The 19,984-nt window shown below is 42.6% G+C and overlaps 1 protein-coding gene across 13 annotated transcripts in view; it reads right to left on the minus strand.

Annotated features, from left to right (window-relative positions):
* Window positions 1-19,984, minus strand: part of Stard9 (StAR related lipid transfer domain containing 9) — a 170,109-nt gene that overhangs the window by 127,909 nt on the left and 22,216 nt on the right. The window lies entirely within an intron of this gene.

A 19,984-nucleotide genomic window follows, 5' to 3' on the forward strand; every position in this document is an offset into this window, starting at 1 on the left:
TAGGGGCCGGGGATTTAACTCCGTGGTTCTGCCACCCACCTCGCAAGCACAAGGTCCTGAGTTTGATCCCTCGTACCAAAAAAAAAAAAGTGATAAACACTCCCATAAAGAAAGATGAGCTTCAAACATTTATAACTAAATGGGAGCTGGGGATTTAGCTCAGTGGCAGCATGCCTGCCTCACAAGCACAAGGTCCCAGGGCCGGGGATTTAGCTCAGTGGCGCGCAAGGTCCCGGATTCGATCCCCAAGTACCAAAAACAAAAAAACAAACAAGCACAAGCTCCCGAGTTCGATCCCTGGTACCAAAAAAAAAAGTATAGCTAAATGGGTGTACATTGAGATCATATTCTTAAGGGAAATAAATCAGACACACATGTTTAAATACCACATTGTTTCTCTGGTCTGAGAAACTGAAAGTAGAAATAAGGACTAAGATGTATAATAGATATTGGGAAATGGGAAGGGGAACAAGGAAGGAGGGAGGGAGAAAGGAAGAAAGGGACAAGGAAAAAACAGTGAAAATAGAAGGAAAAAATGGAAACAAAGCTTTTGTAGGTAGGGAGGGGAGGGGGCTTGAGGGAAGAGGGGAATAGAAAAAAAGGGGCAGGATGTACCAGTACAGGTGCAAATTCCCTATGGTGAGCGATATCATCATATATGTCTAAAATGTACCAATAAATGTCTTGCTATTAAAAAAATAAATAAATATTAAGAAATTTTTTTAAAAGAGGGGATAAACAGTAAACATAATAAACCCCCCTGATTTCTAGTCCATCACCTTAACCACTTGGCCACAATTACAGATAAACCCCCTTGACTTCATCTTGAAGATTTCTGTCTGATTTATGTATTTATAAAAGAAATGCACTCTCTAACTTTCAGTATATTTTGTAAATATAACACTTATTAAAGGACAAATTAAAGTAAATCTCCAGCCGGGTGTGGTAGTAATCCTGGCACTTGGGAGGCCAAGGCAGGAGGATGGACTCAAATTCAAGGCCAGTCTGGGCTACATAGTGAGTTCAAGCCCACCCTCAACTACATAACAAGACCCTGTCTCAAAAGTAAAATGTATCTCCATGGTGAGAAATTTGCCTAGGGCTGGCTGGATGGCTGACAGCTTTCAATCTAATTCCATTAAGATCCTAGCTAAGTATCTGATAAAAGCTATCTACAGCAAACCAACAGCCAACATCATATTAAATGGAGAGAGACTGAATGAAAGCTTTCTCTCTAAAATCAGGAACAAGACAAATATGTCTGCTATCACCACTCCTGTTCAATACAGTTCCCGAAATATTAACCAGAGCAATTAGACAAGAGACAAAAATAAAAGGGATATGGATAGAAAAGGAAGAAGTTAAATTATTTTTTGCAGAAGACATAATCCTCTACACAGAAGACCCCAAAAATTCCACCAAAAGACTTCTAGAATAATCAAATTCAACAGTGTAACAAGATACAAAATCAACACTCAAAAATCAATAGTGTTTAAAAAAATCAAGTGTTGCTGTATACCAATAATTTCTCTCTCACTGAGAGAAATTAGAGAAACAATACCTTTCATGATAGCATAAAGAAAAATTAAATACTTAGGAATTAACCTAACCATGGAAATGAAGGACCATACAATGAAAACTATAGTACTCTGAAAAAGGAGATCAAAGAAGATATCGGAAAATGGAAAGACATCCTCTGTTCTTAGATAGACAGAACAAATACAGTGAAAATGGCCATACTTTCAAAACTGTTATACAGGCCAGGCATGGTGGTGCATGCTTGTAATCCCAGTACTTGGAAGGCTGAGGCAGGAGGATCCCCACGAGTTTAGGCCTGCCTGGGCTACATAGTGAGTTCAAGACCAGCCTGAACTACAAAGTGAGACCCTGTCCCCCCCCCAAAAAAAACCTCAAAGCCCCCAAAACCCCCAAAACAAACAAAAAGAACAAACTCTGTTCTACAGATTTAATGCAATCCCAATCAAAATACCAGTATAATTTCTCACAGAATTGGAGAAAGCAATTCTAATATTCATATGGAACCAGAAAGGACCTAAACTAGCAAAAGCAATTCTGGGCAACAAGGACAAGGCAGGGGGCATCCTAATCCCAGACTTCAAGTTATACTACAAAGCTACAGTGATTAAAAAAACAAAAGCAAACAAACAAAAAAGCATGGTATTGGCCCCCCCCAAAAAACACGTGGATCAATGCAATAGAATACAGGATGCAGAAACAAATCCAGGAACACTCAGCTGCCTTATGTTTGAGAAAGGGGCCAAATACTTTTTTTCTTTTTTCGCCTTTCGAACATTTATTAAATTTGAACAAATGTACTTGGCATGACATTATATGGAGCCTCACTCAACCAATAGAATCATGGGCTTGATGTGCAGCTTACAAATTTTCTTTTACTAATACCCCCAAAACTAACAGTTGGTTTCTTTTTTGTTTGTTTTTTAAAACAGGTTCTTGCTGTGTACTTCAGGCTGGCCTCAAACTTGTGGTTACCCTCCCGCCTCAGCCTCCTGAGTGCTGGGATTACAGGCATGTGCCACCACACTCAGGAAATAATTCTTTTTTTTTTTTTTGGTTCCGAGGATGAACTCAGGACCTTGCACTCAGGACCTTGCGCCTGCAAGGTAGATGGAGGAACCACTGAGCTAAATCCCTGGCCCCCAGGTAATAATTCTTAACATTAAAAAAAAAAAAAAAGAAGCAGGCTAGGGCTTTAACTCAGTGGCACACCCCCTGCCTCAAAAGCACAAGGTCCTGAGTTTGATCCCTGGTACCAAAAAAGAGTCAGATGTAGTGATTAGAAGCTCCATCTTTTTGGGGGTGCAGTACTGGGGACTAAACTCAGGGTCTCACTGTGCATGCTAGGCGCATGCTCTATCATTGAGCTACATCCCCAGCCCTATTTTTCATTTATCTTTGACACAGGATCAAACTAAATAGCCCAGGCTGGCCTTGAACTTTCAATCCTCCTGCCTCAGCCTCCTGAGTCCCTGAGATTACAAACCTGAGCTTCCAGGCCCACCTTGAAGCCCCAGTTCTTTCCCCCACACAACAGCAACAGCCACAAGGCGCTGGATCTTGCTCTGGGTTTGCCTCAGCAGTTCCTCTTGTCTTACTCGATCCTTCCCAGCAGCAGAGGAGCAGGAAGCATTAGTCCCACATCCCAGATAAGTAGGCGGAGTCACAGAGGTGAAGTGACAGATGCCCCACCAGGCTATACAGCCGCCTGGCTATGCAGCTATGCAGCTGCAGTGCAAGAAACAGCCCCAGGTCTTTACCACTCCACTGAGGCAGGCTTGGAGTTAGAAACTCCCAAGGACCCAGGGCACCCAAAGGGGCACCGGGCTGTCCCCAAGACACCTGGGGCTGGTGCTACAGGGCCTGGGACATAAGGGACCCAGAGTGACTGTGCACTGGTTGGAGTCAGGGCCCTGAGCCTCTCTGCCACAAGTGTGCCGCTTCCTTGTGTGGCCAGACACTGAAACCTCTAGCACACACAGCTGTCCTGGCACAGGACAGTAAGCTGGGACCCCAGGGACATCGGACTCAGCTGTGCGCACGGTTGTTGGGCCTCTGGAAATTGGGGGCCTCAGTTTTCTCTCAGATAAAATAAGAAGTTGCACAGCACTGACCTCGTGGTAGTTCTGAAATGGTCAGATTCGAAAGACACATTCAAGTCCTTCCCAGCACACTCCTAGTGTTACCTATTAATTATAATATTATCAGTGGCATTATGTTAGGAGGGAACTACAAAGAAAACTGCAGCTTTCCCTGCACTCAAAGTAATTCCCCTGGCCAAGAAGTGAATAAACCAAGAAGTAATTACTCAGGATGCCAGTGAGTGCCAGGAGGGGCCAAATACTTTCACTGAAGGAAAGACAGTGGTGCTAGGAAGACTGATTACCCACATGCCAAAGATTGAACCTAGATCCATCTTTCTCACCATGCACTAAACTAAAATCAAAAAGGATCAAAGATTGAAATATTAAAACAGTAATGGCAAACACGGGTAATCTCAACATTTGGGAGTTTGAGGCAGGAGCATGGCTGCAGGTTCAAGGCCAGCCTAAACTACATAGCAAGACCTTGTCTCTTAAAAAACCAAAATAAATAAATAGAAAAGGGAAATACTTAATCTGCTGGAAGATAAAACAGATAAAACTCTTAAAGACACAGGTGTAGGCAAAGACTTTCTGAAGAGTGCTTTTGTTGTACAAGAAATAATACCAACAATCAACAAATGGGATCACATCAATTTAAAAAGCTTCTGGCCAGGCTTGGTGGCGCACACCCATAATCATAGCACTCGGGAGGCTGAGGGAGAGGGATCACTGCAAGTTCAAGGCCAGCCTGGAGCACACAGTGAGACCCTGTCTCAAAAACAAACAACAAAAAAACCTTCTGCACAGCCAAGAAAACTACCAACAGAGTGAAGAAACAACCTACAGAATGGGGAAAAAATTTTCTACTCACTCTTTAGACAAAGGACTACTATCTAGAACATAAAAAGAACTCAAAAAAATTAGATTCCCTCAAATTTAAAGACTCAATCAAAAAATGGGCAACTGAAAGGAATGGATACTTCTCAGATGAAGAAGTACAACTGGCCAATAAATACATGAAAAAGTGTCCCACACCGCTGGCTATTCAAGAAATCCAAATTCACTGGGTGTGGTGGTGCACACCTGGCTGAAGTGGGAAGCTGAAGCAGGAGGATCCTGGAGATTCCGAGGCCAGCCTGGACTACATGTTGAAACAGGGGGGTGAGGCAGGAGGATCACCACAAGTTTGAGGCCAGCCTGGGCTACATAGTGAGTTTAAGATCAGCCTGAACTATATAGCAAGACCCAATCTCAAAGGGGAAAAAAAGCCTCTGCAATTGTTCTAGACAATCTCTGTACAGTGTTACAGATTCAGAACAAAGTAACCTCATGGGCCTGCTAAATACAATTATACTAAAAATGAACAAAGTACGGGACAGCCGGGGATATAGCTCAGTGGTGGGTGCCACGCCTGCCTGGCAAGTGCAAGGTCTCAGTTTGATCCCCAGTTCCACAAAACAAAAACAAACAAAGAAAAAGTTCTCATGTACAAAGTAAGCCTAACAGTGACTGGACTTTTTATATTAAGGAATTACTGCCATTACTTAGATGTGATAATAATTTTGTGATTATTTTTTAAATTACTTATCTGTTAGGGTTACATAATAAAATATTTATAGATCAACTGATGTGACATCTAGAATTAGCTTCAAAACAATACAGGATGAGGGCCGAGGATTTAGCTCCGTGGTTTCACCGCCTGCTGCACAAGCTCGAGGACCTGAGTTCGATTTCCGGTAACAAAAAAAAAACAAAACAATACAGGATGAGAGCGAATGGGAATACAGATAAAGCAGGATTAACCAATATTTAATGGTCACTGTGATACAGAAGAAAAAAAAGCCTGCATAAACCAAGCACTATATAAACAACATAAAGAAAAGAAGGGCACTTGGGCTTTGGATCTAGAAGAAAGGTTGTTCAAAGAGTCTCTGAAGTCATAAAAAGAATGGAAGGTTGGAGAGAGGCCACTAGGGCTGTTTGGCCTACCTGTCCTCTCTTAATATTCAGAGATTAACAAGTTAGGTAGGGACTTTAGCAGTATCCAGAGCCCGGGTTTGATTCCCAACACTGCTGGGGGGGGGGGTACCCTTCTGACCACACAGTATCTTCTGCTACAGAGCCTGTTCACGATACATCATTTGAGCCCAGCTACAGATAGGGCTTCAGTCACATTCTGAGGGCTTCATCTTCAACACTAGACTTATTTCAGCAGAATGACATCGCTGAGGAAGAAAAGTATATTTCTTTTCTAGTTTTTAGCCTCTCTGCCCCTGCTCTCTTCTTCCAAAATGACCTCCTTTCTCCCCGACTAACCCTGGGCAGCAAATCATGAAATAGAGCAGCAATGCCAGGAGTCAGACCCCTGTATCTCAGGATGCCCTGGCCTATCACAAGCAAACTCTAGAGAACCCGAGGTGCTTCAGAGGAGGGACTATCACAGACCTCGGGCTGGCACACAGTGCGTAACACACAGTGCACACTGACATGGCTGAGTAAATGAACACATACTCTATGGACTCGATCTAGAATAACCACAATAGATGTGTTGAATAAAATTATGGCTATTTGGGCCGGGGATTTAGCTCAGTGGTTTCACTGCCTGCTGTGCAAGTACAAGGACCCGAGTTCGATCCCCCATACCAAAACAAAAAAAAATTATGGCTGTTCTCTATGCTTCCCCTTAGTTCTGCCTGCATTAATTCCCACATATTTCAGCTTCAGGCAAGATAAAAATCATCAGGTCAGTACCTTCCACATGGCACTGTTTTCATATTTTTGAGTGTGTTCCTAAGAGCTTTTTGTTTGTAATGGGTTTGGTCAGGCAGCACCCTGGGGTAGTCAAGCAGGACAAAGCAGCTCCAAGTTCTTTGAGTTGCCAATATTTTCATATAAGAAAACAAGCCTAGAGCATGGAGTTTCTGTTTTTAACACTCATTCCTGGCTGTGTGGAAAATGTTTTCTGGCAAGCATGCTGCTAGGAGCAAGTTTCCTGTTTTTAATACTGTTTAGTCTCAATGGGTCTCTTGAGACCAATCTTTTTCTTTTTTTCCCTTTCTTTCTTCTTTTTTCCCCCCCTTTGTTAGGAGTTGAACCCAGGAAACACTGAGCCACATCCTCACCCTTTTGTATTTTTTATGTTGAGACAGGATCTCACTAACTCGCCCAGGCTGGGCTCACACTTGTGACCCTCCTGCCTCAGCCTCCCAAGCAGCTGGGATCACAGAGGTGTGCCGCCATGCCGGGACCAAGACCAATCCTAATGCTAAAGAAGCAAGTAAGGTAAGCCAAGCCCCCAAGATGCTTCTGGTTTCATAGCTGGGTTCAGCCAGCCAAAATGAAGCAGAGAGCAATGTATGTAGAAAGAGCAAGGGTTTGGGGGCAGCAGACCAGAGTTCAAATCTAGCCTCGACCTGTTAGTAGTGATTAGTCACCTAACATCTCTGACTTAGTTTCCACAGCTATAAAACAGAGATGACAATGACCCACTTACAAGACGGCTATGAAGAATGAATGAGATAGTATAAGTCAAATGCTCATCTCAGGACCTGGAACACAGTAGGTTCGCTGAAAGGTTTTGTTTTTGTTTTTTGAGAATTTTTTTTTTTTGATACCAGAGATCCAACTCAGGTCCTTACGCTTTCAAGACAGGCGGCATAATCACTGAGCTAAATCCCCAGCCCTGTTTTTGTTTTTTGAGACAGGGTCCACTTTGTAGTTCAGGCTGACCCTGAACTCACCATGTGGCCCAGGGTGGCCTCAAATTTTCAGCGATCCTCCTGCCTCAGCCTCCCAAATGCTCGGATTACAGGCGTGCACCACCATGTCTGGCTCAAAAGTACTATTTTCTTTTCTCCCTTCCCACTACAGGGAGCTGATCATAAGAACATTTTCCAAAATTAAATACAACAATTTTCAAACCCTGAAATTGAATATCTAGTTCATAGGAATGTTTCCAGATGCTTACAGAATAAGGAAGTTGCTTCTCTGATGTGGGAGAAAAGGAAAAGCAACACTAGCCAGAGACCACAATATGTTTGTACTTTGCACATCACTACATGCCACAAGAAACAATTCAGGGTTAGTTTAATGGGGAAGAAAGAGCAAGTAAACATGTGTGGAAAAAAAGAAGTGTGAGTAAGGGTTTCCACCAGTCTGATTTCTTCTCAACAGAACCACTACCTCTATCAACTCCATGGAGAAGGTATTAACCTTCCTCCTATATCATTTCAGCAAATATCCCAAGAAAGTGTTTGGGTCTAATTGCCTGACGAGAGAGACAAGACTTAAGCAATGAAGTGACTGACAAAGAAATGATCCCCCACTTTTAGGAACAGGTACAAGAAAAGTTTGAAAGCCAGGTTTGGGGGCTCACACCTATAACTCCAGTACTTGGGAGGCTGAGGCAGGAGGATCACCATGAGTTCAATGCCAGCCTGTGTTACATAGTGAGTTCAAAGCCTGCCTGAACGACACTGTAAGATTCTGCCTCAAAGGAAAAAAGAAAAGTTTAAGCACACTCTTCTGCTTGTCTCTTCCACTCTGAAGGACCAGCTATTTGAGAGGCCATGGTGGTGCACACATGTAATCCTAGCACTCTAGGAGGCTGAGGCAGAAGGATCACAATTTTGAGTCCAACCTGGGCAATTCAGTGACTTAGCAAGACCCTATCTCAAAATAAAAAGTAAAAAGAGCTAGGGGGGTAGCTCAGTGAAAAGGTCCTGGATTGGATCCCCTCGGTACCACACAAAGCGGGGAGGACTACTTGTACACTACACTGATCTTAGAGCCTGAGTCTACTGCTTCTTCCTGAGATCAGCCACCTGCAGGGACGCTTTCACAACTTCAAATTCAAAACTGGGGAGTTAGGCATGCTGGTATTTGCCTGTAATCCTGGCTATTCAGGGGGTTAAGGCAGCAGTACTGCCAAGTTTGAGGTCAGCCTGGACAACTTAGTAAAACCTCGTCTTAAAATAAATATAAACTGGATAAAGAAGATGTGGGGTTTTTTTATAAAATGGAGTACTACTCAGCCATAAAGAACGAGAAACTAGAGACATTTATAGCTAAATGGATGCATATTAAGGCCGTACTCTTAAGTGAAATAAATAGGACACATACGTGTAAAAACCGAATAGTTTCTCTAGTGTGAGAAACTGAAAGTGTAAATAAGGATTAAAATGAATAACTGATAATCTGAAATAGGAAAAGGTCCAAAGGTGTAGGGGTGGTGGGAAGGGAAGGCCAAAGGGAAGAAGGGAAAGGAAAAACTATGAGAAAGAAGAAAAAAAAAGGAAACAAAGTCTATATAAACAGGGAAGGGTGGTGGGGGTGAAGGGTGCACAGGTAATGGGGGGGAAAATAAGAACCAAGATACATCATGTACAGGTACAAGCACCCAATGATAAATGTAAATGTATTGTATACCTAAAATGTACCAATAAATATATAAATAAAAAATAAATAAACAAATATAAATAGGGCCGGGGATTTAGCTCAGTGGTTTCGCTGCCTGCTGCGCAAGCGCAAGGACCCGAGTTTGATCCCCAGTACCAAAAAAATAAATAAATAAATAAATATAAATGAATATGAGGGCTAGGAAGTAGCTCAGGAGTACCTCTAGCATGCACAAGGCCTTAGGTCCAATCCCCAGTACTGAAAAAAAATAAAAAAGGAAGGAAAGTATTATTAATTTTAGTTCATGTTTATGGTATATAATGTCCCCGTTCAATAAATTTTTTCTAAAAAGGAAAGAAGGAGTAAGAGGGCCAGGGATGTAGCTCAGTGGTGCTGCACCTGACTGGAAAGCCACAAGGTCCTGAGTTCAATCCCCAGTACCGGGGGCGGGGGGGGGGGGGCGGCTTTAAACAACAACACTTCTACACTTCTACCATTCTGAAATAAGAACAGATTTGCACAATCCCCTGGGCAGGTTCCTGAAGAGAGTAAACAAGATACTGTGGTGTCAAGCCCAGGGTATGGAAAGCAAGGAAAACAGATCTCTCTCTAACCAACAGTGGGGTGGACAGAAAGATGATATGGGCATTATAGCCTATTAGAACAACTATAAAGGAAGGAACCTTGAATGAGATACTAGACTTGCTCAAAACCTGATGTTTGCATGCATGCCTACTGTGGTGAACATACAGTTCTTTTGTCTAAAGGACCACTCTTCGCTTTCGGTTCTCTTGTTTAGATGATTTTGTAAATTGGTTTTCCCCCCAAAGACTGTTAAAGCAATCAACGCCATCACACTTCTCATCTTCAAGCAACTGATAATCCATTTAAACACTGGGCGTAAGGGGCAAAGAGGGAATAGAAGGAAATTTCTCGGCACTGCAGATACAATCAAGAGACAACTGTCTCAAGAACTCTATGTTTATGTTTAGGCTTCCCTAGTTCTGCAAATGACTATGAAGTTTTTGTTTGGTTTTGGTACTGGGGATTGAACTCGGGTCCTTGTGCTTGCAGGGCAGGCGGCAGAACCATTGAGCTAAATCCCCAGCCCTGACTATGAAGTTTTAAGCATGCCTTTCCTGCAGATAACAACTCTCTTGAGCCTAGATCTGACAGGCTCCAGCTACAACCAGGAATTCCTATTACCCCTGACTCAGAGGGGGAAAGAAATGCAAACAAACTTTCTCATTTTAGAATTCTCAGCCAGGCATGTAGGTACACACCTGTAATCAAAGCACTGGGGAGGCTGAGGCAGGAGGATTGCTGGGCGTTCAAGGCCAGCCTGGGCTCAAACTGGCAATCCTCCTGCCTAGGCCTCCTGAGTGCTAGGATTACAGGCATGTGCCACCACACCCAATTCTAGTTTCTACTGTTCATTTTTGCATGGCCATTTGGCACCAGCACCAAGCAATAAGTGTCAAGAATCTCTGTCCTTCAGATGTTTCTGAGTCTGAAAACTATTTACTGACTCACAGTCAAGTTTCTAGAGGAAGAAAAGCAAGTCAGACAAAGCCCAAAAGAATGACATTCCTTTAAAATTCAGCCCATGGACATGCTTATGGAGCTGAGCAGCTGTGCAACTGGCAGAGGGAACATACTGAAATGAAACACTCTCCCTTCCCCCACTCAGGCCTGCAGAGCCTCAACCAACTCTTACACAAAAAGGCTTTTTCTTATTATCATCTCTCCCTTCTACTTCCATCTCCATTTTGATTGGGGAAAAAAACAGGGATGGAATGTACACATCTCTGCAAATATTCATGAGAAAATGCTTTAACACCCACATGATCCCAGCTTCCCTAAGGGTGGTTCTATAACAAAAACAAACTGGAAGGTTTCTCAAAATAGGCATTAAGATTCAAGGAGGGAGGCCGAGGATTTAGCTCAGTGGTTCTGCTGCCTGCCTCGCAAGTGCAAGGACCCAAGTTCGATCCCTAGTGGCAAAAAAAAAAAAAAAAAGATTCAAGGAGGGAGATAGGGGGATGACACTCAGTGGTAGACCACTGCTCAAGGCCCCAAGCTCAATCCGCGATACCACACACACACACACACACACACACACACACACACGCACACACAATAACCCAGAAAACAAATATTTGAGGAAGCAGAGCTTGTCTATCACCCATCATATCACTAATTGAATAATTAAGCTGATAGCCAATAACTGATCTTTGGGATATGCAGCTCTGGGAATACGGAAACAAAGCTGCATGTGTGCACACAGTGAAAGTCTGAATTCCACAGACACCCAGGTAAGGGTCTGAGTGCTGGTCCCAGCACTCATTTGTGTGACCAGAGCCAGCTACTAAGCTGAGTTTATTCTTCCCTTTAGAATGAAGATAATAATATCTGCTGTAAAAAGTGATATAACAGCTGAGCATGGTGGTGCACTCCTGTAATCCCAGCACTCAAAAGGCTCAGACAGGGCCAGGGATTTAGCTCAGTGGTTTCGATGCCTGCTGCACAAGCACAAGGACCCGAGTTCAATCCCCGGTCGGCAGAAGGATCATCTGGAGTTGGAGGCCAGCCTCAGCTACATAGTGAGTTCAAGGCCAGCCTGCCCATTATAGTGAGATCCTGTCTCAAATAACAAAGGTGATAGGGCTGGGGATGTTGCTCAGTGCCACAGTGCCTGCTTGAAAAGTGCAAGGTCCCAAGTTCAATCACCAGTACTGAAAAAAAAAAAGATGATATAATCCTAATAGTATATACGCCTCTATAAGCTCTCAAAGTCCTTCACATCGTATTTTCTTTTTTTGGGGGGGGTACCAGGGATTGAACTCAGGTCCTTGCGCTTGCGAAGCAGGCAGCGGAACCACTGAGCTAAATTCCCGGCCCTACATTATATTTTCTTATGTTTCTCCCTCCTCTTAATCCTCCAAGGTCCCTTTTCAATTTCAATAACTCTTCTATCTTTACTCTTTCTTCAAAACCTTCATTCACATTCCAAGTTCAGGAAATACAAGAGATAGGAGACACAAAAAAATGAAGGTCATACTCCTCTTTACCTCACCCTACTTATTTTTGTTTGTTTGTTTGTTTGTTTTGGTTTGGTTTGGTTTTTGAGACAAGGTCTCACTGTGTAACTCAGGCTGGCCTTCAAATAACTATGCTGGTCTTGTACTTGTGGTGATCCTCCTGCCTCAGCCTCCTGAGTGCTGGATTTCAGATGTGCACCTCCACACTCAGCACCCTACTTTCTTTTTCTTTTTCTTTTTTTTGTACCGTGGATCGAACTTGGAACTTTGCACTTTTGAGGCAGGCGGCAGAACCACTGAGCTAAATCCCCAGCCCTCTACTTACTTTTTTCACGCAGCAGATAATCACTTGCCTTCATTTTGTAATAAGTTGAGGTCTCCAGACAGAAACTATGCTTCTATGGCAGGAATACCCAATCACAGCCTGGTCCCCACAGAGCCTATAACAGGCACTCAGTATTCTCCCAGACTACAGGATGGGAGTGCCATTTCCTCATCTTCCCTGAGTATAGAGCTGGGAACAGGTCTGTTCTAAAAAATAAGATCTCTCCTTGGAGGATGGGGGATTTAGCCCAGTGGCTTGGGCGCCTGCTGTGCAAGCACAAGGACCCGAGTTTGATCCCCAGTATCAAAAAAAAAAAAATCTCTCCTTGGGATTCTGCTAGCAGCACATTACCTGCCATGCTGTTCATGCATGCTTTGTGCATGCAGTTCATGGCATCCACGACAAAAATAAAAAACAGGCATTTTCCTGCAACCTTGAGAACAATTCTGGACTAAATAAAAAGAAAAAATATGTAAAAGTAATATTTTGTCTCCTTAGGCCACTTTTTTTCCTCCCCTTAGTGATACTGGTGATTAAACCCAGGGTCCTCCAACTGAACTACATCTCTGGCCCTTTTTTTTTGGTACTGGGGATTGAACTCAGAACCTTGCACTTACAAGGCAGGCGTGGTACCCCTAAGCTAAATCCCTGGCCCTCCCAGCCCTTTTTTTGAGACAGGGTCTTGCTGAGTCACTATGTTGTCCATGCTGGGTTTGAATTTGTGATGCTCCTGCCTCAGCCTCCCAGAGCTGGGATTACAGACACCTGGCTCTAGGCCATCATCTTTAAAATAAGGATCTTGAAAGTCCTCTAGCACTTCTTCCAATATTAACACTGAAATTCTAATGTCAAACTATAAATACCTCATATGATGATTGAAAATCTGTGTACACATTGTTTTTGTTTTGTTTTGTTTTGGTACCAGGGATCCAACTCAGGCCTTTGCATTTGAAAGGGAGGGTGGCGGCACCACTGAGCTAAATCCCCAGCTCACACATTGCTCTTTCTGTCCTAATAAAACACAATTCTCTGCAACTGAATTGAAATCCTCTATGTTACCCTAAAAGAAGCCCAGCTCATGCTCTATAAACTGTTAAACTTATCCTGTTCTGCACCTAGGAAACACTATCACCTGTCTCCCGCTTCTCTCAGAAGCAACATTCCTTCACTGTATAACCACATGCCAAATGCACATGATGTGCACTACACTGACAGCAGCTCTCCTCATAGTTCCTGCAGCCCAGCTCTTTAATCATTTTCTGGGGTGTGTGTGCTTCCCTCTAAAGCCTCACTAAGCTCTTGACATCCTCATGCTGAAGTCCAGAACTGGTGAAAACATCCACTGAAGAATCTGTGACTCATATTCTCAGGGCTCTCGGAGGGCAAGCGAGCTGTACTCTAAGTGTTTAGTGTTCACTGTACTGGGAAGATGAAACAAACATAAAAGCAACAAGCACAATCATCTTACTATTGTAAGTTTCATTTTGGATTCAGTACTTGTAGGGAGAAAAATCTCTTGCTCGCTCACACAATTTTTTTTTTTTTTTTTTTTGGTACTGGGGATCAAACTCGGGACTTTGCACTTGTGAGGCAGGCGAAAGAACCACTGAGCTAAATCCCCGGCCTGCACATAATTTTTTATCTGGAAAACTTACAGTGTTTTAGCCAAGTAACAGACCATTTTTAAATAAAGATTCCCAGGAGAATAGGAGCAATTACTTTCCACAAAGGGCTGGGTAGTTTCTTGTTCCTGGACACACTTTCTGTTGACTCAGTCTGGATTTGTTTTGAACAGACACATAGAGCCCTAGATGGGTAAAGCTGAGCTAAGGCTCTTCATGGAAAGTTTTACAAACACACAGTCTTGCGAACACAATACACTTGAAGAGTGGACTCCTGCTCCACAACAGATGTTCCTCACCAGGAGGAAGGGAAGTTAGTTTAGTTTTCCAAGCAGAGCACACTGGTCCCAAAAGGGATCATATCCAGATTCAGAGAGCAGCTTTTAAAATCTAGTTCAACTCTTAGAAAAAGGCTTGGGCCTTGCTTCTCTTGCACTGTTACAATGCGTATCACAACAGGGACCCAAGTCATAGCACTTAAGAACTCACAGAACTAATGTCTAGGCAAGCACTGCCCTGGGCACCTTACATAATTATTTCATTTCTTTTCCATAGTAACTCTTTGAGGCATGTACTACTATCACTAAAAAGGCTAGGATGCAGACAGTTTAAGTAACTTGTCCAAAATAAGCAGCTATTAAATGGCTCTGCCTGAACTCAAACCCAGGTCTCAAGTCAGAGAAGTAGATTGATTTTAATGCAATTCAAGCCAAATAAAATATAGATCAATTTTGAAAAAAACCTTTGGCGGGCCAGGGATTTAGCTCAGTGGTTCCACCGCCTGCCTCGCAAAAGCAAGGTCCAGAGTTTGATCCCCGATACCAAAAAAAGAAAAGAAACCTTTGGCTACAAGTTTAAATATTCACAAAGAGTGGACACACAATTCAGACCACCTTAAACTTCTGGGTGTGGTGGTGCTCACCTGTAATCTCAGCACTAAGGAGGCTGAGGCAGAAGGATTGCCATGAGTTCAAGGCCAGTCTGGGCTACATAGTGAGTTCTAGGCCAGCCTGAACTGCATAGCAAGACCCTGTCTCAAAAAAAGAGTTTGAGGCCAAACTGGGTACATACATACACCTCAAAAACATAAAAGGGGGGAGTGAGAGCTGGTGACATAAGGGTCATGGATAATGGATAGGTCTATGGGCCCCTACCACTCCCCATTCTCTACCATCATTCTCTTTCTCTCTCTCTTTTTTATTTTTTTGGCACCAGGGTTCAAACTCAAGACTTCACTGCAGGTACTGTGCCACTGAACTACATCCCTGCCCCGCCTCCTTATCTCCCTCCCTCTCCCTCCTTCCCCAATTTTCCATCTCTTTCAGTTCCCATATCTTTCTTTTTCTTCTCTTCTCTAACACTGCAGCATAGTGAAGAATACGAACTTTGCATTCAGATGGTCCTGTGTTAAAATCCAGGATTTATTTCTTATTGTGTGAGTTTGGCAGATCATGTACTATCTCTAAGCCTAAACTTTCTCAACTATAAATTGGGGTTAGGGGGTTAAAATCCTCCACCCTTTAGGGAGTTGAAGGGATTAAATCAAATAAAGTATAGACAGACGATGAGGCCACTAGTAGGCTAAATGGGTTTCTTGGGGGTAAACTTGGAGTGCCAGAGAGGCTTAGTGGAAGTTTAGAGTTGAGCAATCTTGGATCTGAATCACTCTCTACCACTTACTGGGTAAATGACTTTTTTTGGTTTTGTTTTGTTCTGTTTTTTCTTTGGGATCATACGCTTGCGAGGCAGGCGGCAGAGCCACTGAGCTAAATCCTCAGCCCCTGTTTTGTTCTGTTTTTTGAGACAGGGTCTGCTATGTAGTTCAGGCTGGCCTTGAACAAACTATGTAGCTCAGGTTCGCCTTTCTGAGTTTCAGTTTCCTTATCTTAATGGAATAAGTAATTATAGATTTACTGTTGTTGTTGTTTTGGTACCAGGGCTCAAACTCAGGACCAAGCACTGTGCTGCTGATAAGTAATATAGGTTTAATAGAAATTAAATAAAATAATAAACATTTAAGTTATACATTGCCATCAATAGGTATTTAACAAATAAAACTGCCTCTCAGTAGAACTTTGAGTGGCTGACTTATTCTCTAGTGATTCATTGCTGACCCTTGATCCATTTTCTCAGATATGTCACCACTAAGGACTGGAAGTAACAACACACTAAGGAATTCTAATTTTGAAACTATCTTTTGTGACTCTTAATAAACATACAAAGAGGGGAAGTAAAATGATACAAAGCAATGAAAGGACCACCATAAGGAAGCACGGGTCCAGGCCTACTTGTGCAGTAAGTGCCTGGATAACCTGCAGAAGTTCCAGAGTTATATTGGTAACTCCAGGGGACTGGCTTAGAATAGCTGACAATGTCTGAAGATATTTCTGATTGTCACAACTGAGGGACTGCTATGGACATCTAGTGGGTAGAGGCCAGGAATACTGGTAAACATCCTATAATGCATGACAGACACCCACAACAAAGAATTACGTGGTCAAAATGTCAGTAGTGCTGAGCTTCAGAAATCCTAGCCCAGGTTACTAATTTCAAGCTCTAACAAACTAAGAAACTATGATGAGGCAACACCAACACTTGGACAGGTGACATTTTCATCAATATCCATCTATGAATGGCCCTTCATGATATTACTCAAAATCTCCCTAAAGCCAGACATTTGGCTCTTCCTCACTAGAAACTGGATACTTTGCTCTGATACAATATCTGGATATCTACAATTAATGCTGTAGTTTTTTTTTTGGTTTTGGTTTTTTTTTGGGGGGGGGGTTGAAACAGGATCTCGCTATGTATACAGTTCAGGCTGGCCTTGAACTTACTATGTAGCCCAGGCTGGCCTCAAACTCACAGTGATTGTCCTGCCTCAGCCTCCTGGGTGCTGGGATTACAGGAGTACACCATTATGCCTGACTCAATGTTCTATTTCTAAGGGTGATGAAATCCTTCCTTTACATCAATAAGAGACCCAGGGATCAAAGAAACACTGACCTCCAGGGACTCGGTCCCACGTGTTTTACAGGTAGAATCAGTGTTTCCAAAACCATACAAGTCCATTTAGGTGAGATGATTTAAATCAGTCTAAATCAAAGTCAGGAAGAGATGTAATATATACCACAGCAGAGATGACTCTCAAATACATCACACTAGTTGAAAGACGCCTAACTCAAAACAGCTATACACTGTGTGAGTCCATTCACATGACATTCTGGAACAGACAAAACCAGAGGGTCAGAAACAGAACAAAGTAAAACACCTGTAGACTCAGGAAACAGATCAGAAGTTACAAAGGGCTGGGGTGGGAAAGAGACTACAAAGGGGCGTGAAGGAGTTTTTGGCACGAGGGACTGTTTTATATATATAATGCCGTACTGGTAACATACCTGTGTTTGTCAAAACTCTCAGAATTACACACTGTACAATAAAAGATGAATTTTACTATATCTAAATTATACTTCAATAACACCGACTCCTCACCAAATGTGATCACCAATCCTCTAGAGAAGATAACTAGGTAATGTCTGAATTCTTTCACTTCCAAGTTCTACTATTTTATGACATGCCGCCTTTACTATCCCTGGTGACCCCAGAGCCATGGCAGTTAGGGTTGATTCCAGGCTTTGATTTCTACGTTAAAGCAGTGAAGCCCCCGCCTGAATCATTTGGTGTTGAGCCCTGACATACTAGGCCCTTTGGCCCTACTCCAGCCTGTGGCAGAGGCTCCCTTCCTTCTCTATCCTATCCTCACTCTTCCTGGAACTGATGAGGAACTCGGGTGATTACTAAACAAGCCAGAATAAATCTCAGGAGACACTGGTTTTATCTCTTTGCACAGGCTTCCTGTCTGATCCCACTGGAACTTTTCATTAACTTTCAAATCAGGTAACAGAAGAATCACATTTATGAACTCTCCTCTACTGTCTTTTGGGTCTCCACTAGATTACTCAAACAATTAATAAATATAAAACATGAGCCACACAAAACTCGTATCCAAACTTGTTGATAATAACACATATGTTTTAACACATACACATCCCCTCCACAATTACTGTTTTATCAAATGTTACATAAAAGAGCTAATTCTTCTGTACATTCATATCAGGCATTGGTATGCCATGGCCAGGGAGGTCTGAAACAGCTATCAGAAATGCTCATACTTTCTGCTAATATGTCCTTTGTCACAAATGCAGTCACAATGGTATCCTGCTGTAGAAGTCCTGCCCTCCCTTACGGAGAGTCAGTTCCTTTCCTGGCTCTTCTTGGAAGATTTCAATGGAAGAGTTAAAATACCAGTAACCAGATATCTCACATACATCAAGTGCTGGGATAAAACTCAAGCAAAGACCTGCCAGTGTCCTTATATCCCAAAGGACAGAGAAGACTGGACAGGGGTCAGGTAATATCCACCTTCCCTCTTCTGCTGAGTCTTTATAGCAAACATATCAAGACCATGAAGGTGGTGCACTCACAACTAAAGCGCTCCATAGAGAACAGACTCAAGAGGCCTATGGTCTTCTTTCCAAATGCTCCCCCACAGAAGCGGGTAGGGAATGCTTCCATGGTTTAGAACTATGCAGTGTGCGTTAGCAGAAAATCAGCGTAGTCTCTCTGTGTGACTCAGACTTGATAATAAGAAGTTCCACAAAAGACTAAAGGACTTGGCAGAAAACAGATGCTGGCTTTTTACTGAAAAGTATATACACATAAAGGGAGTGGTTGTCCAAGTCTCCCCCAAAATATTTCCAATTCCAATGGTATTTCCTAAGGACACATTACTATAGTATCCTTTTTTTCCTATGTAACCACACTAATACTGAATATAAAAGGCCAAATATATGCTCTTTTCTAATTTTAGAGTAGTTCAGCCCTAAGGCTCAAAAACAAGCTAGGCTCTAAGATTACCAGCCCATCCACTGCACACAATTCAAGGCCATGTTTGAGGTGAGCCACATGCACTATCACAGGATCAAAATACCACCTGGACTGACACTGCTCGAATCATGCTGAGACCCAGGCCTGCATGGGTGCTAAACAATTTCATGCCCTGACCAAGCAGTCTTTTCCCACCTCCTCTGGGTTCTCTCATTACCTTTTCTTAGGCCAAAACATCATTAGTTTCTGATCAAAATATCTTAAGTAAGAAACGGCGAGGAACCAGATTCTATACTAAATTATCAGTAATTATCCAGTTACGAAGAACTGAGGAAAGATATGATGAGATTACTGCATATGAAGTAAGTTTCTTTTGTTAACACGACCATAGAAATAATACTTGAAAAGGCCAGGGCTGGGGATTTAGCTCAGTGGTTCCGCCGCCTGCCTTGCAAGCGGAAGGACCCAAGTTCGATCCCCGGTACCAAAAAAAAAAGAAAGAAAGAAAAAAAAGGCCAATGGTCTTTTGTTGTATTGAAATTTTTCTTTTTGTTTTGTTGGTTCCAGGGACCAAACTCAGGACTTTGTGCTCACAAGGCAGGAATGTGAAATTTTTCTTATTAAAAACTTGGCAGCTTGTACTAAACTTTTTTTTTAAGTTTGAAGTACCAAAATTTTTTTTAAGTTTGAGGTACCAATTAGAATACTTCCCGGGCCGGGGATTTAGCTCAGTGGTTCTGCCACCTGCCTCATAAACACAAGGACTGGAGTTTGATTCCCGGTACCCAAAAAAATAGAAATAGAATACTTCCAATCTGTGCAACTATGTCATAACGACCTTGAAAAGTACCTTTATGATATACTTTTTTAAAAAGATCAGACAAACCAAGTGTCATGGTGCATGCCTGTAATCCCAGCACTCTTGGACGTTGAGGCAGGAAGATTTCATGTTTGAGCCCATCCTGGGGAACTCAGTCACTTAACAAGATACCTCATTTAAAAATGAAAATATAAGAGCTGGGGATGCAGCTCAGTGCAAAGGCTCTGGGTTCACTCCCTGATTATATAAATAAAAGAACTGAGGAACATGAA

Source organism: Heterocephalus glaber, unplaced genomic scaffold (assembly GCF_053883595.1).
Source record: "Heterocephalus glaber isolate CG9 unplaced genomic scaffold, H.glaber_assembly_v1.0 deba00000809, whole genome shotgun sequence".
Taxonomy (NCBI): Eukaryota; Metazoa; Chordata; class Mammalia; order Rodentia; family Bathyergidae; genus Heterocephalus; species Heterocephalus glaber.